The sequence below is a fragment of the Patella vulgata genome, chromosome 8 (genome assembly GCF_932274485.2).
Source record: "Patella vulgata chromosome 8, xgPatVulg1.2, whole genome shotgun sequence".
Lineage (NCBI taxonomy): Eukaryota > Metazoa > Mollusca > Gastropoda > Patellidae > Patella > Patella vulgata.
In genome coordinates this window covers 25,687,609-25,695,468 of record NC_065886.2, presented here as the reverse complement: position 1 = coordinate 25,695,468, position 7,860 = coordinate 25,687,609, and the positions used below count along the sequence as shown (strand labels likewise).

The window sequence follows — 7,860 nt, the reverse complement described above, 5'->3', positions numbered from 1 at the left end:
CACATCTATACTTTCTACACTGAAAAAAAACTTGTGTTGAAAGAACACAAACTTGTGTTAAATTCAACACAAGTTAGGTGTCTCTATTTAACAACACAAACTTGTGTTAAAACAACACAAAACTTGTGTTAAATGTTGAAACAACACAAAACTTGTGTTAAAATGTATCAAACAACACAAAACTTGTGTTGAAACTTGTGTGAAATCTACACAATACTTGTGTTGAAACTTGTGTTGAAATTTCTGAAACTTGTGTTAAAATTTCTGAAACTTGTGTTGAAATTTCTGAAACTTGTGTAGTTTCATACAAACTTGTGTATAACCATCATCAAAAACTTGTGTTGTATTTTTCCCCAATTTATATCCAGCATAGCAACCTTTCTATGCAGGACCCCTCTCTTTGCTCTGTTAGACCTGTAAAGTTTGATAAAAGAAGGAAACAAAAAAAAATTTTGTAAGATTATTATTTATTCATAAAATCATAGGAAAAAGTAAATTAATACATCAAAACTAAATAGATATTTGAAATGTTAACAGAAAAACAGAGACTTCAATTCTAATACAAATTATATTGTGTTATATATAATGACCCCTCCCCCCCCCCCCCCACTTTACCCATCACAAAATATAAAATAGCTATTTAAATTGTTTTTTGCCCCACACACTTTACCCATCACAAAATATAAAATAGCTATTTAAATTGTTCTTTACCCCAAAACAAGAACTGAGAATATAAAGATATGTACACAGTATCCCTACCCCATACCCCAAAATATATAATTCAAATATATCTAAATTTAATAACATCCAAACTAAGTACTAATAAGATTAATTATGCACTAAATTGAAACAATTTCAAAAACTGAAAAATGCTACAAAATCACACTACAAGTGATTTGTGAGGCATCTAGAAATAACTAGCATACACAGAAAACTAACAAAAGAAAATTGCTCTATTTTGCAGGAGTAATAAAATGATGTAGAGCCTTTTCCTCATTAAAAAAAACCCAAACAAAATGAATATTTTATAAATAAAAGCATCAAGATTACAGGATTGAAATAAAAAAATATCATATGTACAAAAGATTTATATACAATCACAAGTCATAAGCATCAAGATTACAGGATTGAAATAAAAAAATATCATATGTACAAAAGATTTATATACAATCACAAGTCATAAGCCACAGTGGTTCAGTGAGCATAAGGCGTTGGCCGCGAAATTTCAACTGGATTTTCCGGCATAGTTCCCACTTTTCAGTGTTGGATATGGCAAGGGATAATTGGGTACAAGCCCAGAATCAAAAGAGAGAGAGACAGAGAGAAATGGGGTTTAACGTCTACTCGACACAAACTAGATCATTTTGGGACTAACATATGGTTTAATTTTATTTCAATAATTCGCTAGCTCGTAGGGGTCTTTAGCAGTGGGAGGAAACCGGAGGTCCCGGAGAAAACCCACAAGATTGGACAGGCGACCCTACTCCTTGTCTACAACCGGGGATTCGAAACCATGCCAGTTGACTCAATGACAGGAGGCCGTATGATACAGCATGCACGTGCTAACCATTCGGCCATCCACCCCACCCCCCAGAATTGAAACCAACCCAACTGCGTACACTTTGAAGAACCCTTGAAAATTGAATTATTTGAATCAATGACAGACCTTCTGATCAAATGTGTGCGTGTTAACCATTCGGCCCCCCTGGGTACCCTTTAAAGAACCCTTGACAGTTGAAATATTTGATATAAGGGTAGGGTAGAATCACTCTAAGAACACAGAAAAGCAGGATATTAAAACGTATTTCATTTCATAAGCAAGGGAAAGTCACCTTAATGTAGGTCAAGGTTTTTTGTAATTCTGGGTGTATTTGATCTACATTTGGTTTCTAGTAATGCCTATTAAATACTTTATGATTTCCGACCAAATTCTAAGTGATTTATGTCAGTTTACTTGCTATATTATACATACATATTTGAAGAGAATTAAAATCTAATTGTGTTTTGGAAGAAAATTTAACATTAATAACAAAAAATAAATATTTAAAAATTGGGTCAAATGCATTCTTTCCCAGAAGTATAAAATAAATTGATGCTTGGGTTCTCTTGTTGTTATCATACACCAAATACTCTTTCAAGGGTGTTCCAGCCTAAAAAATAAAAAGTAGGCAATAAGAATACAATGTTTAAATAAACAATTTATTTTGCCACATCGAGACTGAGTCTCTATTTGGTTTCAACTTTGCGTAACGCTTATTGTGTCTTGTCCACTTAAAGACCCAGGCAGATTATTATGCTCAAATCAAATGGGTTAAAAGTCAGAAAAATGAAATGAAATGGGTTTAACGTCCTACTGTTCTGCTCCTATACTGGGCTAATAATGACGGGCATATGCCACACAGTGTGCTATGAGGGAATTTTTGCCCGGGCAGCGGCACTATCATCTATTCTTATATCGAATTCCAACTGCCAGGGGATCTTTTACGTGCATTCCAATATTCGTCTCATCGGAAGGACTAGACAGCTGTCATTGTCAGGCCAAGTCAGAAAAAAGTCTTGAGATTTGGGACTGAAGTCTCATAATAGGTCAACTATTCACCCGGTTCATACATGTATTGTCTGCAAATCCAGATTCCCTACTACATCATTGGCAGCACCTATTTACTTGGCAATGTCTAATTATTTTTGGACCCATTCTTATTTTATTTCCATTGACAACAAATTGGATATTACCCTTTAAAATCTATTGAAATCTATTTGAAAAGTAAAATATTGTCCATCATTATTTTACTGCTATTTACTGTAATGGATGTGATTGGCAAAAATCAAGCATGCCAAGTACTTGAAATAGCTGAGTCCTAGGCATTGCCCCAAGAAGAATAACTAGATTACCAAGCAAGTGTATAAAACTACTTCCTGATTAAAAATACAAATATGTATGTTACTTACATTTTGCCTGATTATCAAGCTCTGTGAGAAAAGTTTCCACAATATGAATAGCCATTTCCAACTGTTTTTATCTTTCTGATGTAGTTAACTGGAAAAAAACATACTATGTATGAGATGACTTAAATTGACTCAACAGTTAAAAGATGAAAGTTTTAATTTACAGTCTATATTTTACACAAATTTCTGGAGAGAATTAAAATATAATTGTGTTTGAGAGGGATATTTAACATTAAAAACCAAAATAAAATGCAACTGATAACTTATTAGGTTTTACAATCACTATATTCTTTTTCAAAATTATAAGGAGATCACATGGCTAAGAGGGTACAACGCTGGCTCACTAGCCTGGAGGTCGGGTGTTCGATCCCTGAATTGGCTGAGAAAGTTCATCCAGATTTTCCGACGTGTCTTCCCCTTGTCAGTGATACAGGACGGAGGACCTGACAAGGACAGCTGTCTAGTCGTTTGGATGGGATAAAAAAACGAGGTCCTGTGTACACATTGGCGTGCATGTAAAAGATCCCTTGGCAGTTGGAATTCGATATAAGAGTAGGCTGTAGCGCCACTGCCCAGGCAAAATTTCCCTCATAGCACACTGTATGGTGTATGCCCGTCTTCATTAGCCCAGTTTATGAGCAAAACAGTAGGATGTTAAACCCCATTTCATTTCATTTTCAAAATTATAAAATAATTTGATGGCTTAATATTCAAGTATTATGACCAGGTAGAATTAGAGCATAGTTAATTTGAGGCCAGAGCCATTATAGATTAGCCAGAATCCTAATTAAAATAAACTCTGTAATTATATTAGAGAGACATTGTTTCATATATTATTATCTATTGTAAAGTTATTCCAGTAAGGTATTAAGGATTATATTGTAACTAAAAACAAAGCTAAGGTATAAAAGTCCTAAAAATTGTATATTAAAGAAAAGGGCAGTTAACCACAGGCAGGCAGAGGACATACTGAAGGGCAGGTCTCTGATAAGTTATTTCTTAGATGCTGTTCCTTATTAAGTTACCTATCCTGTGGGTCAGTATTATATGTATATATTATCTTTGTTAGATATTGTTACAGAATATAAGATTATACTAAGAGAAGTGAGTTATTGAATTATTGTATGTTCAATCGTACACCTCCAACTAGATTGAACATACAACCCATCGTCGAAGGTTGGACTATAAGTAGGTCCATAAACCCTGGATGATAGTATGTGGTTGAGTTGGCAATAAATATACTTTCTACGGTTCACAATTTTTAAATAAATAACTTATTTTTCCACAGGTTGAGTCTCTATTTTGTTTCAACTTTGCATAATACTTATTGTGTCTTTTCAAGTTACAGACCCAGGTAGATTATTATGCCTCAATGGGTCAGAAGCCAGAACAAAAGTCTTGAAAAAAAGACAAAATGAAAAAATAATCATTTAATTTACCAATTATCTCCACTAAGGCAGTGGTGAATACAGTATTGCAAACAGTATTACAATATGATATTAATTATATTTTACAAATTCATGCATTTGAACGCTTTATAATAATGATTATGAAAGGGTGTAACATTGCATCCATCTTATAGTTTTGAAGTCATATAGGTCTTTAGCAGTGGGAGGAAACCGGAGGACCTGGAGAAAACCCACGAGGTTGAACAGGCAACCCTACTCCTTGTCACGTACAACCGAGGATGACAGGCCGTATGATACAGCACGCACATGCTAACCATTCGGCCATCCACCCCCCCCCCCCACCAAGTGTATAGATCCAGTTCCTGATTCAAAAAGCAAATATGCATGGTACTTACATAGCCTTTGTCTGATAAGCAACCTCTGTAAGAAAACACTTCCACAATATCAATAGCCCTTTCCAGCTGTCTTGATCTTCCGAGGTGGCTAACTGAAAAAAAATATGCAATGTATTACATTAGTTGGCTTAAATTGACTAGACAGTTTTGATTAAGTCAAAAAATGTTAATTTAACTACATTTGTTTTGTTTCATGTGTTGGTTTGCTTTGCCACAGATGAGACAGTCATATCTAACTAAGATTCTGTCTGTGCTCATACATGTACGTGTACAGTTTTACTATACTAAACTGAATTTTAGATTTCAAAATAGCATAACAGCAATCTTTTCTATAAGAATTGAATAGTTACCCACCAAGAAAAAGCTGCTCTATCATCATTTTTTCCAGCCATTTCTTCTTCCATTTTTTTACTTTTATAATTTCTTTTGTTACATGATCTTTTCCTGGGTGATTTGCATATACATCCAATATTGAAACTGAAAAAATAAATACATTATATGTAATTTACCATTAAAGCTACCATACCATATATACAAACTGTGTGATTTGAAATTGAAACTAATGTATCTATATGTATCAAAAGTTTTAATCCCAAGGAACTACCTAAGCCGTAAAAATCTATTTTTATAATCCTTGTTTGTCACATGGTTTCAATGTCGCAGTAATTAGAAGACGACCATGGTGACTGAGTGAGTTAGGTGCTGGAATACTAGCATGGAGGCCACAGGTTACCTCTTGGGGTTGACCGAGAAAGCTCATCTTGATTTTTCAGAGTGGTTTCCCCTGAGATCCAATGTACACATTGGCGTACACATAAAAGTTCTCTTGGCAGTTTGAATTCGCTATGAGAGTAGGCCATAGTGTCGCTGCCCGGACAAACATTTTCTCTTAGCACACTGCATTAGACCAGTCGGAGCTGAACAGTAGGACGTTGTCTTTAAACCCCATTTCATTTCAGGTAATCTAGTATTTTTCTAGTAAGATTGAAGTCTCTCTACTTTCTTTATATGTAAATATCATATTTGAAATAAGCCATACTTTTATTCAATATGGGGTGGGGCTGGGGGGAATGGTCTAGTAGTTAATGCATTCACATGAAATCACAGGGTCTGTCATTGTGTTAAGTAGCATGGTTTCGATTTCAAGGAGTAGAGTCGCCTGTCCAATCTCTTGAGTTTTTCTCTGGGCCATTCGGTTTCCTCCGTTTGCTAAATACCCATACCAGCAAACGAATTATTCATATCAAATTTAACCTTACCTGTCCTTTTTCCCGAAACGACCTAGCGTCTGTAGGCTAAGTAGAATGGAACAGTGTGCAGGGAAAGGGTGGAAACGGAAGAAAGCTAATCGTCGTCGTAGTTGATTACCGGTATGCATATAGGCATAGCTTGGACTACTTGATTCTTCAAATACAAGTACACGTAAGGCCTTGTTTATGTCATTTTTCTCTCTCTGTTGCATGTAAGTGTCATATAAATACTTTACTTGGGATTGTATGTTCACATACACTAATCATTCTAGGACATTGGTAATAGAAAAATTAAATGAAATTGTTACCAGTTTTTCTTCAAATTCCAATTCAATGCCAAAATGGAGTCCTTGAACGGTAAATTCTCAATACGGTAATTGCTGTAACTGTAAGGTGGAATGAGTCATATCATCACTGACTGGGAAAAATAATGAAACTATAGAGAAACTTCCACAGACTGATTCTAGTTCCATTATTTATTATTTATTAACTGTGACTGAATCAGGAAAATAGGGGCCTAATAATATTCCACAGAGTGACAGAGTCGGAGGTTGAACGGAGGGTTTGGGGAAAATATCTGCTTATTTGATTTAAGGTTGTTTTTTTAAACATAAATTAGATTACAATTCAACTAACACAAAAGTGTAAAAAGATTTTTTCTAGTCTGTGCCCGCGTTTATGTCTACTCTTGGCAAAATCTTTATAATATAAAAAATCATGAAACAAGAATCAAAATGGCCGCCAATCCAATCCAACCTCCCAAGACATAATTTCAAAACAGATTCTTATCTGCTGGTTCAAGTCGAGCCGTTTCTGGTTTAATCATAATGTGATTCTGTAATGTACGTATTTGAACAACATCGTAGCGCCGAACAACTAATGTTAATTAAGCACGATTTCAGAAAAATTGAACAGATTTGATAATAACATGCCGAAATTTTTTCCCTGTCCCCGCCCGCCATTTTAATCATGAACTTCCGGGTTAAATTGTTGGAGTTTTTTTTAAGGAAACGAAATACTAATATTATACACAAAAACAATATCGATGCTAAATTACATACATAGAGGATATTTGTCGTTTTAGAGTGAATAACATATTTTATTTCATCGAGAAGCAAGAAAACTTATATTTTCACGAATGCGTAATGTTCTATTTATTTTATGATTTTACAATCATTTTAGGTAAAAACAACTAGCCAGTGGAATAACACTTTTATTTCACTGATAAAACGCGGTATTCCACTACTGATCATAAAATAAATGGTATTATTTTTTTTTATATAAATATTCACAAACCTGCGGTCTTTTATTCTCTGTGACCATTAGCTTACATTTGTCAAACATATCACTGCTCAAAAATCATTTCAGCACGCTGTTAAATGGTAAATGAATTGTGTGAAATCAATTCATTTAATGTCCGGTTGCACAGAGATGATATCGCAGACAAACTGTAGCCTATAGTACGTTGATTTTATCAACCAATCACATTAGATAATAGTTTTACTTATTTTCTTGTCAATGCATTTGGAGTCAATTGTTAAAATCACACCGGGCATGAGCGCTCAATAGGCCTTTGATCTACCAGTTTATTGGGCTCATAAAAAATCAACAACTTTATTTTAACTACAGACATCTTAACACCAATTAGCATTCAAGTCTGTCTGGCCATCATGTCTGAGTAAAAAATACTTTTCTTATACTTGTGGACGCCCGGATTAAGACTTTGTATGGAGTTCAAATTTAAAAAAAAAATATTTGTTGACGGTACACATTACTTGTGTTAATTATAGGAAAAAACCCACAAGATTTGTGTTAATGCATTAAAAAGAACACAAGTTTGTGTTAATGCAATGCAAAACA

At 34.4% G+C, this 7,860-nt stretch overlaps 1 long non-coding RNA gene across 4 annotated transcripts; it reads right to left on the bottom strand.

Annotated features, from left to right (window-relative positions):
• Positions 1-610: 610 nt before the first annotated feature.
• Positions 611-7,314, bottom strand: LOC126830052 (uncharacterized). Of its 4 annotated transcripts, none has more exons than XR_007683671.2 (6): positions 7,297-7,314; positions 6,309-6,418; positions 5,105-5,227; positions 4,751-4,842; positions 2,950-3,037; positions 611-2,150 (listed from the first exon to the last, which is right to left on the bottom strand). It is a non-coding gene; the product is annotated as an uncharacterized LOC126830052 (long non-coding RNA). The 4 variants fall into 4 exon arrangements; XR_007683670.2 differs by lacking the exon at positions 7,297-7,314 and adding an exon at positions 6,637-6,661; XR_007683669.2 differs by lacking the exon at positions 7,297-7,314 and having other exon boundaries at positions 6,309-6,980.
• Positions 7,315-7,860: the final 546 nt, after the last annotated feature.